Below are 22,761 nucleotides of genomic sequence, written 5' to 3' on the forward strand. Positions count from 1 at the left end.
ACCCGTGGACTCGCCGCGGAGCGGAGCCGGCTGGGGAGGATTCCGGGGGGAGGGATGGATCGCCTCCCCCCACCCCACGGACGCCCGAACTGGAACAAGGTGAGTATTTCATATACCCCTACTGCTGCGTGAAACCCAAACTCATAAAAAGACCCCTTCAACTGTTTTCTTTTGCACTAGTGCTGTTCCCCCCTGCGTTCAGGTATTTAATATGCTACATTGAAGGTATAATCTCTGTTCACTAGTCCTGAATGTATTTTTTCCCTCTAATTCACTTGTTTTGAAGAAAATAAGAGAACTGCTGATGGATGAAGTGCTTGTTTCTCTAGAGTTACCTTTGACTGAGTAAGAAAAGTGAGATGAATATAAGTGAAATTTGAGCATTGCTCTCTGTTTTAAGTTGCCAGTGGAGAATGGCAAGATTAACACAGAATAAGTAGTTGAGTAGTTGCTGATGGAGGGAGAAAATGACAATGTAAATGAGTTTATTCATGTGCTGGAAAGCATACAGAATTAGACAGAATGTGTTCACTCTACTGTTATAAAGCAAATGAAAAATGAAAAGAATATCCTCTGAAAATATGTGGGTGTTTTACACATGCATATTTAGCCTAGTTATAAATGCAGGTAATACATACACAGGACTCTCAAAAGAACCTACTGGCATGAGGGGAAAAAACAAGTTATATTCCAGTATGAGAAGCAGACAATACAGTTCAGTATACCATAATACATATTGCTTTGACCTCAAAAACTTTTATGGTACATTTGCCAAATTGCCTGGGGGACATCCAAAACATTTAGATAATTAAACATCTGGCAAAATGGAATGTTTGTTTATACAAGGGAAATTTGAAACAACTGTAAAATAACATGTTTATACAAGGGGCAATTTTGAATAACTGTAAAATTACCTGAACAGTGGTAGATCCACATCACACCATATGCACAGATGTAGATATTAAAAACTGAAAGCAAACCTTGGCCATACTTTAGCAAGTTATATCAAAAAGAGTGTTTTGGGCTTGCTGTTAAATTTAAAAAGCCCCTCAAAATTCATCATGAAAAAAAAAATGACATCTGAAAACACACAAATGATGGTCAACACTGAAGTTCCCGATTTTCATCCCAAATTGCTCATAATGTATTATTTTATTATAAGAAGTCCTTAATTCACGTCAGGCCTCTAATGTCTTTACACTATCTAGGCTAGGGAGTCAGATGCAGAAAGGAGTTGAAAGCAACCCCATGGATAATAAGGGGCTGTTGGTGTGTTTCTTTTCCAGCTTATGATAATTAACTATTATAATACCTCAGGTGATTGATGATCACAATTACCTGCAAGGATACAGTGACCTGAGAGTGAGCAAGGAAGGAATGGTGGCTAAAATTCCCCACTGAATAGGAATTATCATTGCCAGTTGATCTCCATTTGGAGAGAAGGAAGGGATGTGAATGACTGGAAGAGACATACAGGCTCTTTTTTAAAGGGAGCGGAGTAGTTTCTCCAGGCTGCACACATAGAGGGGACCACATGAATATGTGCAAACAGTGGACTCCAGCAACTGAAAGAAAAAAAAGTCAAGATATATTGAAAAGCAAGGAGGGCCTCAAATGAATATGTGAAAACTTCCTCTTGTAGAAAACTCTGTCATTTGACAAAAACCAAAGTGAATGTGCAAAAATATTTGCAAAATTAAAATGATTTAATGTTAAAAAGTACAAATATTAAAAATATTGATTCAAAATGTTTAACAATATATAAAATAAATGTCAAAACGTGTTTGGTCCATTTGTCGTTTTTAAAGGTTTTATTTATTGTCATATGTGTCTTTTTATATTAGTATACCATTTTAAAATCACAGTTTTTAGGTTTTACAAATTTTTATTTTATATATTGTGACACATATATTTTGGATACAATGTTTTTAATATTTGTTGTTTTTAACGTTGTTGTTGTTGTTGTTCAGTCATTCAGTCCTGTCCGACTCTTCGTGACCCCATGGACCATAGCACGCCAGGCCTTCCTGTCCTGCGCTCTCTCCCGGAGTATGCTCAAGTCCATATTTATTGCATCGGTGATGCTATCTAGCCATCTCATCCTCTGCCGTTCCCTTCTCCTTTTGCCTTCAATCTTTAATGGTCACCTGAATTAAATTCGCCCATGCTTGTCCATTTTAGTTCGCTGATTCCCAAGATGTTGATGTTCAATCTTGCCATCTCATGTTTGACCACCTCCAGCTTACCTTGATTCATTGATCTGACATTCCAGGTTCCTAAACAATATTGTTCTTGACAGCATCGGACTTTCTTTTCACCACCAGACACATCCACAGCTGAGTGTCCTTTCGGCTTTGGCCCAGCCGCTTCACTCTTTCTGGCACTACTTGGAAATTCCCTCTGCAGTTCCCCAGTAGTATATTGGACACCTTCCGACCTGAGGGGCTCATCTTCATATCTTTTAGCTTTGTGATACATTCCATGGGGTTTTCTTGGCAAGAATACTGGAGTGGGTTGCCATTTCCTTCTCCAGTGGACCACATTTTGTCAGAACTCTCCACCATGACCTGTCCGTCTTGGGTGGCCCTGCACAGCATAGCTTATGGCTTCACTGAGTTACGCAAGCCCCTTTGCCACATCAAGGCAGGGATCCATGATTAACTCATTTTAAATTTGTATATACTTCTGCACCTATGCTGAGGCCTCTGCAGCCTCTTCCCCCCCCCCCCCAAGACGCTTTCACTAGAAGCCCTTCTAGCAAAAATGCAGGGCGGGAGGATGGGGAGGTGAAGATTGCCTCTGCTGCTCTTCCTGCCCTGCATAGGATGATGGGAAGCCTCTGAGTTTGAAGGCTTATGATCATCATAATAGGATTGCGCTCTAAAATCATGACCCTAAACTCACAAATATTACTGTATAATACAATAAAACCAGATAGATAGATAGATAGATAGATAGATATGATTTGAAGCACACATATTTGATATAGTCTTTGGAAATGAAAACCTCTTGGCATTATTATTTTAGTGATGTTTACCTCCATGATGAACGTTGGGCAGAGCAACTCTGGGCGGTCAGAACAGGCCTGTAACTACCTAAATAATTTTCTCCCTCCCACAATATTTTTTACAAACACATAATAAAAAAACAGTTTACGATTTTGTCATTAAACCAGAGGAACTGCACACCAGAGGAACTGCCCCCCCTACTTTTTTTGGCAGCCCCCAAAAACATTTAGTTTGGCTACGAGCCTGGTTCAGGGAGGGAGAAGCTGTGGCAGTGGAACTGCCAAGTCCAAAGCCCTGCTGGGCTCATGCCAGCAAAACCGAAGGTAGAGGACAGTGGCATTCTTGCTTTCTTTCTTCACATTTTTCCTCCCATTTTGTCCAAAGGCAAAGGAGGTTTGGCCACCCAAGAGGGTGGTTGCCAAGGGCAGTCCTTCTTCTTCACCTGCAGACTTTCTTCTTTGCCTGCAGAGAGATCTGTTAAAATCATATGGCCCCTGGAACTATAGTCTAATTTGATTATGTTTGATTTTCTTCTAATTTTATAATTGATTTCTTATTTATTGTGATATGTGCTATTATGTCAGCCGCCTTGAATCCACTTCGTGAAAAACGGCAGGAGAGAAATGTAAATAAATAAACCTATATGTTCCAAGTGAGCCAATTATGTGACCACCAGATAAGAAATGAAAAACAGGGAAGGGATGAATGACAAACTGAACCTTTCAATCACAAAGGATTTTTTAATTTAGTTTGGAATACCTTGTGACCTTTGATTGCTGCAAGAAATAAAATGGGGCTTGCAATGTTTCCAGTAGTGCGAACTCCCAAACATTTCCAAAGATACTGGATTTAGAAAGCACCACAATCCACATAGTGTTTCTAGCTGCTGCTTTTTGGGCAAAATGAGCAGAAACATTTACTGCCAAAAGGCTTTTAATTGTTGGCATTTTGTAGCGTCATGTTATGAAAGCTTTCTAGGCTTGAAATACTGGGATCTGTGTTCTCTAATGGTTTGTACACCCAGTGCATTTGCCTTAACCCCCCCACCCCCTCCCAACCAAACAACAATAGCACAAACACACCAGTGACTAATACTTCATTTCCCCCTCTCACTAAATAAACTGAGCGAATGTAACAAAAATACCAACCAAAGCCACAAAAAGTCAAAACAACTCACAGAAAGTGGGAATGATGGCCCTCTCTCTCACTATGCAGGGGTGAGTTATACAAGATTTAAAATTTCATTTGATTATTTATTATTACATTTATATCCCGCCTTTTTAACTCTTGCAAGGAACCCAAGGCGGCTTAGATGGTCCTCCTCCTCCTCTCCGTTTTATCCCTCACAACAACTCCGCGAGTATGTTAGGCTGAGAGTCAGTGAGTGGACCAAAGCCACTCAGTGAACTTAGAATCATAGAATCATAGAATAGTAGGGTTGGAAGGGGCCTACAAGGCCACAAAGTCCAACCCCCTGCTCAATGCAGGAATTCAAGTCAGAGCATCTTTGTCAGATGGCTGTCCAGCTTCGTCTTGAACACCTCCAGTGTGGGAGAGCCCACCACCTCCCTAGGTCATTGGTTCCATTGTCGTATTGCTCTAACAGTCCAGAAGTTTTTCCTGATGTTCAGCCGGAATCTGGCTTCCTGTAACTTGAGCCCATTATTCCGTGTCCTGCACTCTGGCATGATCGAGAAGAGATCCTGGCCTTCCTCTCTGTGACAACCTTTCAAGGACGAAGAGCGCTATCATATCTCCCCTCAGTCTTCTCTTCTGAAGGCTAAACATGCCCAGTTCTTTCAGTCTCTCTTCATAGGGCGTTGTTTCCAGTCCCTTGATCATCTTTGTTGCCATCCTCTGAACCCTCTCCAGATTGTCTGCATCCTTCTTAAAGTGTGGTGCCCAGAACTGGACACAGTACTCCAGATGAGGCCTAACCAGTGCTGAGTAGAGGGGAACTAGGATTTCCCGGGATTTGGAAGCTATGCTTCTATTAATGCAGCCCAAAATAGCATTTGCCTTTTTTGCAGTCACATCACATTGTTGGCTCATACTCAGCTTGTGGTCTACAACAATTCCAAGATCCTTCTCGCTTGTAGTGTTGTTGAGCCACGTATCCCCTATCTTGTAACTGTGCATTTGGTTTCTTTTTCCTAGGTGCAGAACTTGGCATTTATCCCTATTAAATGTCATTCTGTTGTTTTCTGCCCAGTGCTCCAGTCTATCCAGATCACTTTGAATTTTGCTTCTGTCTTCCAAAGTATTAGCTATCCCGCCCAATTTTGTGTCATCTGCAAATTTGATCATTCCCTGCACCACCTCCTCCAAGTCATTAATAAAATGTTGAAGAGCACTGGGTCCAAGACTGAGCCCTGCAGTACCCCACTCGTTACCTCTCCCCAGTTTGAGAAGGTCCCATTGATAAGCACTCTTTGAGTCCGATTCTGTAGCCAACTGTGGATCCACCGGATCATTGTTTCATCTAGCCCACCTTGCGCTAGTTTACTCATCAGGATATCATGGGGCACTTTGTCGAAAGCTTTGCTGAAGTTGAGGTATATGATGTCTACAGCACTCCCACGGTCCACAAGAGAGGTTATTTGATCAAAAAATGAGATCAGATTTGTCTGGCAGGACTTGTTTTTGGCAAATCCATGTTGGCTTCGAGTAATCACGGCATTGTTTTGAAGGTGCTTCCAGATGGATTGCTTTATCTTCTGCTCCAGAATTTTCCCAGGGATTGATGTCAGGCTGACTGGTCTGTAGTTCCCAGGTTCCTCCTTTTTACCCTTTTTGAAGATAGGGACAACATTAGCCCTCTCCAGTCATCTGGCACTTCCCCTGTCCTCCATGATTTCTCAAAGAGAATAGACAGCAGTTTTGAGAGTTCTTCTGCCAGTTCCTTTATTACTCTCGGATGCAGTTCATCTGGCCCTGGAGATCTGAACTCATTCAAAGTCATTAGGTGTTCCTTGACCATAAGCCTATCAATCTCAAGCTGCAATCCTGCCCCTTCAGCCTGTACTTCGCCTTTGCCAGGGGGTCATAGACCCTCTTTTGGGAGAAGACTGAGCCAAAGTAGGAATTGAGCACCTCTGCCTTTTCTTTGTCATCTGTTATCATTTTGCCATCCTTATTTAATAGCTGAACCACCATTTCTTTCCTCTGCCTTTTACTATGCACGTAGCTGAAGTAGGGATGTCAGAGAATTTCTCCACAAATCTCCGGGAGGCCGAATGCCAACGCATTCGGCCTCCCAAAATTGGTGGAGAAACGGTCCGCCCCCCGCCCCCCCCGGGATGGAGGATGGTGCCGGCTCCCGGCGGTGGTTTGGCGGCGGCAGCGGCGGCAGCGGCCGGTCTTCCGACTGGCTGCCGCCGCTGCCATTTCCAAGTAAAAACAACAACAACAACAACAAACGTGATAGGCTACGTAAAGATTTACGTAGCCTATCACGGCTAGATTTTCAAAAAACACCGTGATAGGCTACGTAAATGTTTACGTAGCCTATCATGGCTGACTTTGAAAAAAAGAGAGAAAAAACCGCGTACGCAAATGGCGGCGCCCATGGGCGCCGCCATTTGCGTTCCTTAATGCCCTACCCGGCGCCAGCTTGTCTGGCTAAAATGGGGGGGCCATTGCGGGCGGGTGGGGTGACAAGACGTAGGGGCCTCTGATTGGTGCACCCCAGTGGCACCACCATGCAGGGAGGGGCATGCTGAGCTGCCTTAAACTCAGCTCCCCCTCCCAATCTCAGCTCTTTGGCATGTCGCAGCTAGAGAGAGCTAAAGGCCTGGATTCTACGAGAGACTTCTGCCTGCTGGAGACCGGTTAGTCGTCGTTCCAGCCACCTGGACCCAGCGTGCTTCTGCGCGCCCAAAAGCTTCTCTTCACACACGCCTATCGAGTTGTGCCGGCCGTCGGGAGAGCCAACGTTGCTGACGTTAGAGGGAGTGTCGCTGGGCCAGCCTCTGATGGCGCTCGCTGCCTCCAGGGCTCCAGAGTTCTTGGTGATATCGTGCCCGCCTCCCTCCCTCCTTCCCTTCCTCGCCGGCTCTTTTCTCCTCGCTCACTTGGAGTGCCTGCTGTGGCCCCGGGTTGGCCGGTGGCACGGTGGCGGTGCTCGTGTGCGAAACTCCTCCTCCCCCGCAGCCGGCCTTTTACTGTCTGTGTGAGTGCCGGCTGCGGCTCTGGGTGTGCGCGCCTGGGTGTGGCGCTTTTAGTCTTCTTCTGCGGGGTCCGGGCGGGGTGGTGCGCGCCCGCCTGCCTGCCTGCTCGTTCACCCCCCCACTCACCTCGCCCGCCCGTTCACTCACCCGCCCGCTCGCTCACCTGTCCCCTTGCTTACCCGCCCGCCCGCTCGCTCGCTCACTGTTTGCCTGCCGGCCCGCCAGCCAGCTGGCTGGCTCTTGGCCTGCCTGCCGGCCGGCCTGTCTATCTGGCCGCCGGCCTCTTCCTTACCGCACCTTCCGCTGGCCCCGGTGGACGTGGCCGTGCGCTTGTGCCGCCGCGGCCTCGGAGGCATTAATATCAGTGGGGAGCGTCAGCGGTGCGAGTAAGCGCGGCGCTGGTGTTTGCCGGTGCCAGCGCTCGCAGCGGCGGCGTGCCTGCCTCCCTCTCGACAGCCAAGACTGCCTGGTTGGGAGGGGCGCCTGGCTGCTGAGCCAGAGTCTGGGCGTTTAGACTCCCAGCGCCAATTGGTCGCCTCCCAGGGGCTTGGGACGCCCCCCCCACAAATAAATAAATAAATAAATAAAAAATAATCAATTAATTAAGTATTTAATTAATTAAATTGTGAAACAGCTGCGGCTGCCTGTTTGGCACCTTCCGAGCCAGGGCGCCCTTGGCTGGGGGCGCCCGCGCTCAAGCGCAGCTCCATCACCTCTGGCCCCTTGCTGCACCCCTTGAACTCTGATCTCCTACCTAAACGGTAGTAGCGGCACTCCCATCTTCATCTCCAGGCCTCTCTGTCTTGGTCTGGAACTCGTATCCGCAGATCTTGAAGACTGTGGGGTGGCTGCCTGTTGCCCGGGGTGCCCAGTTGCTTTCTTAATTCTTTGATAGCAGCTAAGCTTAATTCACTTTCTGTATCATGCCTCCCAAGAAGGGCCAAGGTGGTAAGAAAGGGAAGGGAAGGGAAGGGAAGGGAAGGGAAGGGAAGGGAAGGGGAGGGAAGGGAAGGGAAGGGAAGGGAAGGGGAGGGCCCCTCCCCCCTCCCCCCCTCCCCAAAAGACCACTGCCAAGGCCTGATTCAGAGTCTGATGAGGACACAGACCCGGTACTGGCATCAATTCTTTCTCATCTGGAAGCTGCTGAGCATTCCTCGGGGATCCCTCCCCCTCCCCCGGCCAGGCCCAAAAAACCCTCAGTGGTCCAGCCCAAGCGAACGCGACAGCAGACCCAACGCTCGTTGCTCCTTTCTATTTCAGCTCGCCTGGACGCTATTGAGGCATCCACCTCCTCTTCCTCGGCTCTTCCAGAAGGCTCACCGCCTTCAGTGGAGCTCCTCCCTTCTGCAGCCTCATCTTCCCTGGGCGCACAAGCAACAACGTCGGTTTTTCCAGCTGGGGATCAGAGCATGCCCACGATTGATACAGGTGAGACTGCTTTGGCACCTCAATTCGCCTGGCTGGGCATGGGGCAAATCAACCCCTGGGGTTGGGTGCCGTGGTTTACCCTTCAGGGCAGCCCTGTCCCCCCTCTTCCACTTCCTTCAGTTACTTCAGCCCCTGCAGTTAGTACTCCTCAGCCCGTTGCCTCGGCCTCAACTCCTAGTTCAACTGCTCCGGTGGCCAGCCCACCCAGTTCATTGAGGCCTGGTGCCACATTCCCCTTACTACTACCGGCAGGAGACACCACCATGCCTGCCCCACCATGCCTGCCCCACCACTAGTCCAGCCTCATCCGCTTAACGTCGCCTCCGCCAGTGTTTGGCAGGGGCCCGCCGGTTCGGTTCGTGACCCCCTAGCTTCCCTATCTCCTCCCCTGCTAACCCCACAGTTGTCCTCAGTTGACCCATGCGCCAACTTGAGTCGAGGATCTATGTCCATTGGTGCTACGTCTTCCCCTATTGGTTTTCACTTAACCATTGCCACCAGAGAAAAGATTTTGCGGGGTGAATTTATCGATGTCTTTGCCCTGCTGTTTCGTGAGCCCGAACCCAGCGACAAAGATAGGACCCGTGACCGGGATCCTGAGCGGAGCAAAGCTCGCAAGATGCCTCGCACCTGGGCGAATCGGTTGCCAGGTTTTTTAATTTATGTTGGCATCCTCCAACAGAGATTCCCTGAGAGGGCTTGGGTTCTCACCAAGTACCTCGACATAATATACAGGGCTTACTCCGAATATGAAGGGAGCGCATGGCTGGCCTATGATGAGGCCTTCCGAAGGAGGGCTACCATTGACCCTTCCATGTGCTGGGATCTGAAGGACCAGGACCTTTGGCTCCAATTCATGACCCCTTCCAGGCCAGGCTTCAGCGACAGGTCCGACAGTGGCCACATCCTGGCCAAGCTGTCGCCCGCAACAGCCGCCAGGCCTATTGCAGGTCCAGGGGTTCAACATCGCTGGCTGTGCTGGGAGTTCAGCTCCAAAGGTTCCTGCTCCCATAACCCATGCCGCTTCCGGCATGAGTGCTCCCTTTGTGGTGGTCAACACTCCTGCTCCTCTTGCCCGAGAGCCAGAGGTTGGAGAGGTCACCCAAGGGATGGCTGTGGTGGCAGAAAACAGGGCGGTGGGCATCCTCCCCCTCCCAAAGGGCCCCAGCCCAGTTAAGATTCTTCCGCTCCTTCAACTTCTAGGGTGTTACCCAAATCGGCGGGAAGCGATCTACTTGGAACGCAGCTTTACACTGGGTTTCAGGATCCCCTTTAAGGCTCTGCGCAAGCCATATTTGACCGGTAACCACCGGTCTGTTCTTAGCATGCGGCACTTGGTGCAAGATAAAATTAACAAAGAAGTTCAGGCAGGTCGGGTCATTGGCCCCTTTTCCTCGCCCCCGCTACCCAACCTGAGGATTTCCCCTTTGGTAATTATCCCCAAGAAATCGCCCGGTGAGTTCAGGTTAATTCATGACCTCTCTTTCCCCAAGGGCCAGTCGGTTAACGATGAAATCCCAGATTACCTATGTTCCGTGCGTTATACATCCTTTGACACTGCGGTAGCCATGATAAGAGCCTTGGGTCGCGGGGCATTGATGGGCAAGTGTGATATCAAATCCGCTGTTCGCATTTTGCCTATCAATCCTCTGGATTTTGATTTGCTGGGATTTTCCTTCCAGTTAGTACCTTTCTGGAATGGGCCATACGGGATAAGACGGGCTGCGGCGATGTGGCCCATTATTTGGATGACTTCCTGTTTGCTGGACCCGGGGACGGCAGTCAATGCTCTGACCTGATTAGGGCATTCATATCCCTTTCCTCAGATTTAGGTGTCCCTTTGGCACACGAGAAGACAGAGGGCCCAGCTGTTACTTTGACGTTCTTAGGGATCGAGCTCGATACCCTCGCACAATGTTCTCGTCTCCCTCACGATAAATTGCTGGTACTTAAAAATAAGCTCCAGTCCATCTTGCACCTTCGTAAAGTCTCCCTTAGAGCCCTCCAGGAAGTTGTTGGCCATTTGAACTTCGCTTGTAGGGTGGTGGCCCCCGGCCGCGCATTCCTTCGATGGCTCTGCTGGGCAATGCAGGGTCTTCAACTCCCGCATCATCGCACCAGAGTCAACTCCGCTATGCGCATGGACCTGTGGGTATGGCTTAAATTCCTGAGGGACTTTAATGGCATCTCCTTTTGGAGGCGTGAGTTACTTCTACGAGCCGACATGCAGATCCATTCGGACACGGCTGGCACCTTTGGTTTTGGGCTAATTTGGCGAGACTGGTGGTGCCTGGGCCAGTGGCTGCCGGCTGTATCTGTTGGGACCTCACCTTCCTGGAATTCTTCCCCATTTACGTGGCTGTACATATTTGGGCAGACTTGATGGCCAACTCTGTTGCCCCTTTTTGGTGTGACAACTTGGCTGTAGTGCACGTCATTAATACATTATCCTCCAGAAACCAAAGGGTCATGGAGTTAGTTAGAGCATTTACCCTCCAATGCCTACGCCACAACATATGGTTCCACGCCTGCCATGTGCCGGGTCTGTGGAACCCTGTAGCCGATGCTTTGTCACGAAACCAGATCGACAGGTTCCATATGTTGGCTCCGTGGGCACGTCCGCTGCCAGATCCCATGCCAGACGAACTGTGGGAGATTGGTGCTCTCAAGTTGAACACGCTATCCTGAACTCTATAGCCCCCAGCACTAGAGCTGCCTACGAGAGAGCAGGTAGGGAGTTTTGCGCCTTCAGGTGCGGACTTCAGTTGCAGGATGTGTGGCCCTTACCTGTGGACCACTTGTGTACATCTACATAACAACGGACTGTCTGCTAGGACCATTTCGGGGAGGCTCGCCTCTTTGGCCTTCTGGGCCAAAGTGCAAGGGGTGGAGGACTCCACCTCAGATTTCCAAATTAGGAGGGCTGTGCAAGGCTGGGCACGGATGTCTCCCCCCCGCCAGATTCCAGGCATTCTTTGTCGCCAGTTATTCTTGTAGGGCTTCGGGCATTGTGGCCCTCCATTTGCTCTTCTCCATATGAAGCCTCCCTCTTTCACGCTGCAGCTTTAACAGCCTTTTTTGGGGCCCTTAGGATATCAGGACTGGTCTGGGCGTCCAAATCCGACACCACCGGGAGGGCCTTGAGGTACTCCGATATCCAGATCCATCCTAGCCTGATTCACCTCCATATTCGATGATCAAAAACCGACCAGTCGGGCAAGGGAGCATTGGTGGCCCTTAACCGGGCCCAGGCCGACGAGTTATGCCCTGTCAGGGCCTTGCGGACTTTCATTGAGCACCGCGAGGTGAGGGAGGGTCCCCTATTTTGTCATGTTGATGGTTCACCACTGACAAAGTTCCAATTTTGGGCAGTCACTAAGTTAGCCTTGACCACACTGGGTCTGGGGCATTATCGTTTTGGGACTCACTCATTCTGTATTGGGGCGGCCTCTACGGCAGCTGCCATAGGTTTTTCATCCAAGCAAGTGAAGGTGGTAGGGAGATGGCGCTCCAGGGCCTTCCCCTCTTACATTCGCAAGTTGCCAGATGCTTCATGATGATTCTCTTCACCTTCCCCAATGTTTTATTTACATGGGATTCAACCGATGCCGGTATGGGTGCTCATTTGTGGGCACAGTATGGTTTTTTGGGCTGCCCGCAGAGCTTCTACGTCGGCCTTCGGATCCCGGCTGCAGTTTCCCCAACAGGAGGCGATACAATGGCTCGGCCGACGGGGTATGTGATGGGACGGTCTTCTCCCCACACTCTTTCAACGAGGTTTGGTCAGTTTCCCTCCACAGGTCCTGGTGTTACACCTAGGAGGGAACGACCTGGGCTACATGCCTGGAAAGGGCTTGATCGAGCAGGCATTGGCAGATCTGCGGACGATCAGACATCGTTGGCCGGGGGTGACCATATTATGGTCCTCAATGCTCCCGAGAATCATGTGGAGGGCGCAGAGCAATGCGGCCATGGAACGGGCCCGGTGCAAGGTGAACAGAGAACTGGCACATGGGTTGTCAGATCATGGTGACGGTTGCATCAACCACCAAGGAATTCATTGGACTAGGAGGGAGCTTTACAGGCAGGACGGTGTCCACCTGTCAGACACAGGGAACAACTTATTTTTGTCCGATCTGCAAAGGGGCCTGCGGGAAGTTCTTCTGCGCAGGTGGGGGGAGTTTCACAAGCAATAGGCTTGTGACTCCTGTGGCGGCTAGGATAGGCAAAACAGGAAAGGGAGTAGGGATGGTGTGCATGCAGAGGTACCTTATGGTGACAGGTGACGCCTGAGGCCCCCTGAGCGGGTTGTGCGGCTCGGCGGGGGGATAAGGGTTGCCTGGGAGACCAACTAGGGATGGCCGTGAATTTCTCCCCAAATTTCGGGGAGGCTGAATGCCAACGCATTCGGCCCCCTGAAATTGTTGGTGAAATTCTCCGCCCCCCCCCCCGGGATGGGACTTACCTCCTGCAAATGTCCCTCCCGGCGGCAGGTCCCGGCGGCGTTTCGGTGGGGGCGGGGGCAGCGGCCGGTCGTCCGACCGGCTGCCGCCGCCGCCATTACAAAATAAAGTAAACCCCCCCCCAAACCCCGTGATAGGCTATGTAATGATTAACGTAGCCTATCATGGCTAGATTTCCAAAGTCAGCCGTGATAGGCTACGTTAATCGTTACGTAGCCTATCACGGGTGACTTTGAAAAAACAAACAAAACATTTACGTAGACTACGGCAAAAATAAGGGGAACGCAAATAGCGCCATGGGCGCCACCATTTGCGTAAGCACTTTTTTTTTTTCAAAGTCACCCGTGATAGGCTATGTAACGATTAACGTAGCCTATCATGGCTGACTTTGGAAATCTAGCCGTGATAGGCTACGTTAATCGTTACGTAGCCTATCACGGGTTTCCCCCCCCCACTTTTTCTTTCGCGGCCGGGGAGACGGGGCGCTTCTCCCTGGCCTGAATTTCGGCCGGGCGAGGTGGGGCGCCTCCCCCCCCGCCATGAACTTCGGGGGGAGAACCGAAGCGCCTCCCCCCCACCGCGAAGCAAGCTGCGGGACCAGGTAAGTCCCTTTCGTACATCACTAAGACCAACCCTACTCACTCACCCAGGTGTTGTGCGGCACCGGGTTGGGGGTGACACCGGAAGGTCTACCTCCCCCAGAAGGGGCAGTCTGGAGGGATGGCGAGATCACCGCCACCCCTCAGGCTGGGTGTGTTTTCGCCCAAGAAGTGTCAGATAGCCACTGACACAGTTAGATGCCCGTCCTAGTTACCCCCTTGCAAATATTTAAATAAAATGTGGCCCAATTTTCAACCCAAGCTTGTTGTCTGCATCTTCTTTGACCCATCTCTGCTCGCAATTTGGGCACGTGTAGTCTACGTAAACATTTACGTAGACTACGGAGAAAATAAGGGCAACGCTATTTGCGTTCCCCTTATTTTTGCCGTAGTCTACGTAAATGTTTACATAGACTGCACGTGCCCAAATAAGGAATGCAAAAGGCGGCGCCCATGGGCACCGCCATTTGCATACACGCCTTTTTTTTTTTCAAAAGTCATCCGTGATAGGCTGTGTAAACATTTATGTAGCCTATCACAGCTGACTTCAGGGACACAAAAGGCGGCGGCTACGGCCGCCGCCATTTGCGTCCCGGCAGGACAGCAGGATTCGCGGCGGGAGGGACGGGGCACCTCCCCTGCGGCCAGAATTTCAGCCAGAGGGATGGGGCACCTCCCCCCAGGCCAGAATTTCGGGGGGAGGGACGGAGCGCCTCCCCCCCAACGCGAAGCAAGCTGCGGGATCAGGTAAGGGACTTTCGTCCATCCCTAAGCTGAAGAAAGCCTTTTTGTTGTTTTTAGCATCCCTCGCTAACTTCAGCTCGTTCTCAGCTTGAGCCTTCCTAACACCATCCCTGTAATTCTGTGCTACCTGCCTGTACTCTTTCTTTGTTACTTGGCCTTCTTTCCTCTTCCTATATGTGTCCTTTTTTGTTTTCAGATCATCCCTAAGCTTTTTGTGAAGCCACATTGTCTTCCACCTTTTCTTCTTGTTGGAATTGTTTGTAATTGTGCCTTGAGAATTTAAAAGCTCCCACCCATCTTGGACCCATCTTTCTCGTTGGCGTCGCTTGCCATGGGACCTTACTGATCATTGTTCTGAGTTTATTAAAATCAGCTTTCCTAAAATCCAGGGGATGCATTTGACTACACTCGGCATTTGCTTCCCTTAGAACCAAGAACTCAAGTACAACATGGTTGCTTTCCCCCAGAGTTCCTGTAACTGCTATTTGATCCACTGAGTCATAGGGATGTCAGAGAATTTCGCCACGAATCTCAGGGAGGCCGAATGCCAGCGCATTCGGCCCCCCGAAATCGGTGGCAAAACGGTCTGCCCCCCCGCCCCCCCTGGGACGGGACTTACCTTGGGCGAATCTCCCTGGCGGCAGCGGCTCTGGCGGCGGTTCGGCGGCGGCCGCTGCGGCTGCGGTGGTTGGTCTTCCGACTGGCCGCCGCCGCCGCCATTTCCAAGTTAAAAAAAAAACCATGATAGGCTACGTAAAGATTTACGTAGCCTATCACAGCTAGATTTAAAAAAAAATACCGTGATAGGCTACGTAAATGTTTGTTACTTTGTTTGTTTATGTAGCTTACCACGGCTGAGTGAAAAAAACAAAACAAAACCGTGCGTACGCAAATGGCGGCGCCCATGGGCGCCGCCATTTGCATTCCTTATTTTTGCACGTCTAGTCTACGTAAACATTTACGTAGACTACGGTGAAAATAAGGGGAACGCAAATAGCGTAGATGCTATGCTATTTGCGTTCCCCTTATTTTCGCCGTAGTCTACGTAAATGTTTACATAGACTAGACGTGCAAAAATAAGGAACGCAAATGGCGGCGCCCATGGGCGCCGCCATTTGCGTACGCGCGGTTTTGTTTTGTTTTTTTCACTCAGCCGTGGTAGGCTACCTAAACCTTTACGTAGCCTATCACGGCTTACTGCAGGGACTCAAACGGCGGCGGCTATGGCCGCCGCCATTTGCAGTCCTAGCAGGACAGGATTCGCGGCAGGAGGGACGGGGTGCCTCCCCCCCGGCCAGAATTTCGGGGGGAGGGACAGAGCACCTCCCCCCCACCGCAAATCAAATTTCGTCACAGGTAAGTGACTTTTGTACATCCCTACTAAGTCATCTCTGTTGGTTAGGATCAAGTCAAGGATAGCCGATCCTCTAGTTCCTTCCTCTACTTTCTGTAGGAGGAAGTTATCCGCCTCACAAGTCAGGAATTTCCTGGAGGGGCCATGTTTTGCAGAATTTGCCTCCCAGCAAATATCAGGGAAATTGAATTCCCCCATTACTACTACATCATGCTTCCTTAAAACATTGGCTATTTGCTTTTCAAAAGTTTCATCCTTGTCTTCTCCTTGATTGGGTGGCCGGTAGTAGACTCCGACTACCAGGTTCCTTTTATTCTTTGCTCCATTTATTTTGATCCAGATGCTCTCGATGGGGCTACCAAGCTCATCCTCCTGTATTTCTGTGCAGAGATACGTATTTTTCACATACAGTGCAAACCCACCTCCCTTTCTGTTCCTCCTGTTCTTTTTGAACAAGTTATATCCTTCAATTGCTGTATTCCAGTCATGAGAGTCATCCCACCAAGTCTCAGTTATACCTATCAAGTCATAATTTCCCTCTTGTATTAAGAGTTCAAGTTTGTTCTGTTTGTTTCCCATACTCTGGGCATTAGTATATAGACATCGAAGACCATGTGCTTCATAGTCTGGCTTTCTTCCTACATGTGTCTGAAGACTATTATTGGGTGCTATCAGAGCTGTTCTGTCCGTTGCAGTGCATGCGCCTACATCCATTGTTACCCCCAACATTACATCTCCCTTCCCCGTAGGATTCAGTTTAAAGCCCTCCTGATGAAGTTCTTCATGCTGTGGCCAAACACATTCTTCCCATCCTTTGTGAGGTGCAACCTGGCCCTTGCTAACAGTCCATCTTCCAGGAAGTATAGGCTGTGGTCCCAGAATCCAAATCTCTCTTGTCGGCACCACCTTCGTAGCCAGTCATTCACCCGGAGTATTTTTCGTTCCCTTTCTATCCCTCTTCTAACTACTGGAAGGATGGATGAGAAAACTCTCTGGGCCCCAAAGTTCTTGAGTTTCCTTCCCAAAGCTTCAGAGTCTGACGTGATTTCGTCATAGCTCTGCTTGGAGGTATCATTTGTTCCCACATGGATGAGAAGAAAGGGATACCTGTCAGTGGGCTTTATGAGTGCAGGCAACCTTTCAGTCACGTATGAGTGCAGGCAACCTTTCAGTCACGTCTGCCCAGTAAGTGTGCCCAGGATTGCAGACTTCTACCGTGCTATTATCTCTACTCAGAAGTAAGTCAGAGGTTTCCTGGGGGCTGTGAGAAAACAGTATAGCAGAAGCTGAGCTACGAAAACAAGACTCCCCCCTCCTTTGCACACATGCCAGGGAGGGAGGAAGGCACTCCCTCAGTTCAAACCACATAGCTGCCATAGAAAGAAGCCCTTCCTAATCCTGCAAAGACCGGAAAGGATGTGTGTTTTTGCTTAATGTAGAAACACCCTAATTTAGGTTGGTTCTCGCCCATTGGATGCAGTTCTCTGCTTGTTTACATTTGTATGTCCCACTGAAGTCAATGGAGTATGCAGCAGAGTTCTCAGTAGAATTATAGCCAGCATCTCCTCAGACACTTCTGTAAATGTTAAGCAAGCTACTTCAGCTGTGATCAATATTCTCATGTGTTGAACAAGGGCTGGTATTGCTGCTTATTTCATAATTACAAAGTTCTTTAAGCTCCTTGAAGTGGAAGTGTTTCATGAGGACAAACATTATTAAACTGGTAGACTTTTAACTGGTTTATAGTGGATCACTGAATCCCATGGAGAACTGACCCAGCAACATTTTTCTCCCTGTCATAATGAATACCAGCGTAGGATGGATTCAAGCTGGTTGTGTATGATTAGCACCTCACCCTTCAAGAATACCTAATAACCATGCAACTGAACAGTGATTGATTTACCTGATTTATCTGTTCATTTGCTACATGAGACGGATCTAACTTGGGAACTTTGATCAAGACGTTCTGTTCAAAGCCCAAAAGCAACTGTTAATCCTAGTGGTCCTGCTCATTCAGATGTGATACGTAGAGTGTTAAAACTCCAATTTAGTATCATGTATAATATTTTATGCCAATAAGACTACAAGGGATGCTCATAATCAGTGACATGTGGAATGAAGATTTTGTTGTTGAGCTATAAGCCCCACATTTTATTTTTTCAATGGACTACGAAGTTGGAAGAATTAAAACAGTGAGAGAGGGGCAGTTGTGGAAATATTTCTGGTATGTGATCATCTGTCCCTCAACAATTAAATCTCCAAACTCAATTATGTTGTTTTCTTTCCAAACTAGAGAGTGACTTTTCCCCATGTCAGCATTAAACTTTGCATAGTATGCAAACCACTCTAGTGGTTAATGTTCAGGGGTCAGATGTTTTTGCCACCTGTTTCAGTTCTGTAAAATGGCCTAGAGGAAAAGATGCAGTAATCAATCCCATAGTCTGTCTGTGTTCGTTTTAACCAAATCACTGGACTGAGTGATATTCATGTTGCAAGTAAGGTCTTCTGTAGATCCAATTTGTTTTGATTACATTATGTTCTCCTGAAACAGGATAGAAACACCTCCCTTTACTTATTCTTTTAACATTTCATGCCATAGTGATGACTATTTTGTTGCCAGGGCAACTAGCATGCCATATCATCTCTGTATCCTTCTCTTCCATTATTGCAGCTGTAATAACAGTGGGGAGCTGCAAATAAATTATGGCTGCCAATCATACTGGCAAAAATAAAGTGGATAAAAGACTGCACATCTATCCCTGATAGCATATGAGCTGAGACACAACAAAATAGTTTTCAAGCACTGAAGTCTTCCTTTGCCCTCTTTTTGATACTGGTCAATTCAGTTTATAGAGTGGGGACACGTTCTGTGGATAATTCCAAGCTCTAAAGAGGTTCTTGCAGCTGTTTAACGTTACTACTGCCATTAGGTAATACTCTTTATTATAATCTTTAACCTCTACCTGTAAGTGATATCTGTTTGGGGGTTAGGTGAAATGTACTCACGTTTAATGCTAAACAAGTCACTGCCAGTTACTACTAATTCTCAGTGTTGTCTGTGAAGGATGCTGTTTGAGACTGAGTGGATGAAATACCAGATCTATCTCAGTTCTGTTCAGTCACCTCAAATCTTCTGGTGACCATCGAACTATCTTTTAAAGCAGGGGTATTAAGCCTCCTTCAGGCCAAGGGCTGAATTCCGTTTTGGAGAAGCTTTCAGGGACAGGCAAAAGGGGCAAAGCCAATGGCAAAAGGGACAGGTCCCAAAATACCAGCCTATTTTAGTTTATAGCTCTTACAGCCAGTAATTAAGCCTTAGGAGAGCTCTTTTGAATGGGGAAAAACTGCACAAAGGCTGAGAAACCACCAAATGCTTGGTGGTCAGGGAAAAGCGGGCACAGCCAGGAAAGGGGGCATGGACATCTGGGGAACCCTGGAGGGCTGGATTGGGAGCCCAGGTGGGCCAGATTTGACCCACAGGTCTGAGGTTCTGTACCCCTGTTCAGCTGAATGCACTGATAGTGCTGCATGAGATTGGGAACACTGATTATGGAGGGTGCCTGATCTTATGGAAGGCTGTAACTCTGTTTAGCTGAACATGGCTACAACGTCTCTCGGGCCTCCCCCATCAACATGGAGAGGTTGGTGCACGCGCCATGTCCCTGAATAGGGCTAATGTGGTGCCATTTTATTCCAATTTAAATTGCCCAGAATTTACTTTTTCATTCTTTAGTGAGAAAAAGGAAGATAAGCAAATATTCTGATATTCCAAGGCATTTGAAGTCACTAGGATATACATGGAAAATCTATTTCCCCCAAACATTGGTTTATTTATTTTAAGGGGAAAATAAAATCAAACTAGTTGGAAGCTTTACTTGTGGTACAATAGACTTTTCTTCTGAATTTTGTTGAACAAAGTAAATGTAGACTTGGTGATATTTGTGTTGCAAAGAAACAGATCATAAGAGAATGACCTATGAACATGTTCTTTCCATCAGACACTCCACAGCTGTTCTGCTCAGAGCTAGTCTGGGTCAATGTTATTTTGTTTTCACTTCTCTCAGAGGAAGCTAACAACCTTCTGACACCTCGCTTCTTATATTAACAAAGCCTGATGGGTCCTAAAGGGAGATGAATATGTTTCTGGTGGGAGCTGAGTATTCTCCCAATGAATAAAGCAAAGTTCAGAATGTAATAAAACCCCAGTCCTTTCATTTCCAGACATCCATTGTTTTCACTTCCTTAGCTTTTGCCCTTGGTGAGAACATATTTAATGGTTGCTGGGCCTCCTAAAGTCGAACCAATAAAAGTGGGAATTTGTACCGAATGATCCAGACTTTCTCAGAATACAATAGCTAGGGTCATCCAATAAAATGGAGATGTAGAAAGTTTAAGGGTGTTTTGAGACATGTTGCTGCTACACAGTCTGCTGCTGAGAACTGCATAAGGTGGCACAGCTGACAGACCACACTGTTCCCACCATTTTACAGATACGGACACAAACTACAAGAGAATATGAAGCTTGCCCAAAGCTACACAATGAGTTTATGACTGCAGCAAACTGAGGTCTAAGTCATGTTCTAGAATGACAGAAAGTAGACATTGCTAGGAGTTCCATCAGCTGGATGTCCAAGCCACATGCATGTGGGTTCATGGCATTTCTTATAACACCTGAACAGAAACACCTGCAGGCGACATGCACATCTTCAGATGTAGGGGCAGCATGTGCATGCCTCTCATGTGAATTTAGGGGCAGCATGTGCACGCCTCTCTTGTGAATTTAGTTATGGATATCATGAAGGCACACACCTAGTTTTGCTTCCTATAATGTCCCAAGCCAGTTTCATTCTTTCTAAACTTTGAAGGGCCTGTGATGAAAATTCTGGGTCATCTTCTCTTTCTCAGCAATAGGGCAGAATGCCTAAAATGAGGTGATAACTGTGGATGCTCTTTGTCAGCCTTCTCCAAGCTGTTGCCCTTCACTGACAACAAGCCAATATAGATAACCAAACCAGACTTGGATAATTTGGTTGTTTGTACCATCTGCTGGGTGAGTGGAGAAGATGATGGTGAGGATTTTAGTACGCATCCGGTGCAAATATGTGATAGAATGTATGGTCCAATAGCTGCCAGTGGGCTTGCAGAGTGAACTGGAATGACCAATGCCTAGGGCAAGATCCATATGTATAATGTGTTCTCTTAATTTTTGTAGGGTCCAGATTGTGTGGCTGAGACTTACAGACACTGGGATGCATGCATGTTGTCCCTTGTGCATATGGAAGCTGAGCTGGAATGCTCCGAGGTCAGGACAGGGTGGTGGTGGTGGTAGTAGGGCAAACGGGTGTGATCCTGACTCATTCTCCTTGTATACATCATCTGCCACTCCCAGTCCTCAGAATTCCCTGTTTCCCCTGACTTTAGCTGCAATTCTCACAGTAGCTGAGTGAAAATGAATTTTCCCATCAACAATATATTGTTCTCTTTTGTAACGCAAAATATTTTGGGTTGGCTTGGTTTTGAATGGCATTAAGACAAAAGACTTGATCCTGGTGGAGATGAAAACTGCTATAATTTGTTGATATGAATCAACACAGTTGCCTGAATCTTTGGAATCTCCTTGGGGGCATGGCTATTTTTTATTGTTTATTTATTTATGACATTTCTATACTGCCCAATAGCTAAAGCTTCCCATGGAGATGAGCACCTGCATTTAAACATTTAACACTACACCACTGCATGGTATCTATATTCAGAACATCTGTACAAGGCTCGAATCAGTGTCTTCAAACAAATATATAAGACACGTGATGAAGGTGTTGTTCCAGTTCACACTTCCAGCATTCCAGTGCTAATGTATAAAACCCATTAGGAGAGATCCACAAGAGAACCTCTCCTCTTATCCTATGTCTGCAAAGTTTGCTCAGGAGTCTTTGGTGATGGACTTTGTCAAAAGCTTTTTGCAAGTCCAAGTACTGGAGTACCCCTGTCCGCATGCTTGTTGACACTCTCAAAGAACTCTGAAAGGTTAGTGAAATGGGACTTACCTTTATAGAAGCTATGTTGATTCTTCTTCGGAGGACTTCTTGTTTTGTATTCTTGGTAGCTTTATTTTTTAAAATAACATTAAAGCTAACACCCTTAGATCCCCTTTAAAAAAAACAAACAAAAAATAATCTGCCATTACATTGGCCACTTCCCAGTCTGCTGGTACACATACTGATCCTAGAAACAACTTTTTGTCAGAGGATCAAAAAACCAGAAATGTCCACTAGCTTATTCTAATGAGTCCTGAAAGAATTTGAACATGAGGAAACCACTTTAATACTACCATCTATATTTGAGTTAGCTTATTGTGTGATTTATTGGTTATTGAATTAGATTATATGCAAATGGCTATATTGACTGGTGTGTGATCCAGTACAGAAAACAGCCTGAGTATTAACTTGTACTTTCTACCATAATATAGCATATCTTGCATGGAGTATATGTGTTTTGTACTAGTAATCATCTCAAATCTTTAACTACATCTAAACATAAGCAAAGGATTACATTTCCTAAATAAACACAGATTATTTATTCCTGAGCAGCCTAATGTCTTTTACCAGAAGAGCTAATAAATATCAACAAATTATAATGTGCAGGCAATGCCATAAAAACCAATCACACTCTTTTATAGTATTTGTTAGGCCTAAAGGTATAATGCCCTGCTCTCATGAGGATGGGGACTGTTTCATTATTTAATAAAGCAAACCCTTGCCAAGAACATAAGAAAAGCAATTAAAGCATTCTGTTGAATAAATGATACCTTTTCAGGCTCTATTTGGGCAAGTAAATGAAGCCTTCCTGTAGGATACTTATATGGAGGATTATTCCATTTGTAAAACTAGTCCCAGAAGAAGTGTATTGCCAGGAAGGAGGCAGAGTTACTTTTCTAAAAGTAACTTTTGGACCTGGAAAGGACTATGGGTCTAATCCACTATACAACACAGTGGAGAG

Source organism: Heloderma suspectum, chromosome 1 (assembly GCF_057233095.1).
Source record: "Heloderma suspectum isolate Gila_16-S chromosome 1, 16-S_ref, whole genome shotgun sequence".
Lineage (NCBI taxonomy): Eukaryota > Metazoa > Chordata > Lepidosauria > Squamata > Helodermatidae > Heloderma > Heloderma suspectum.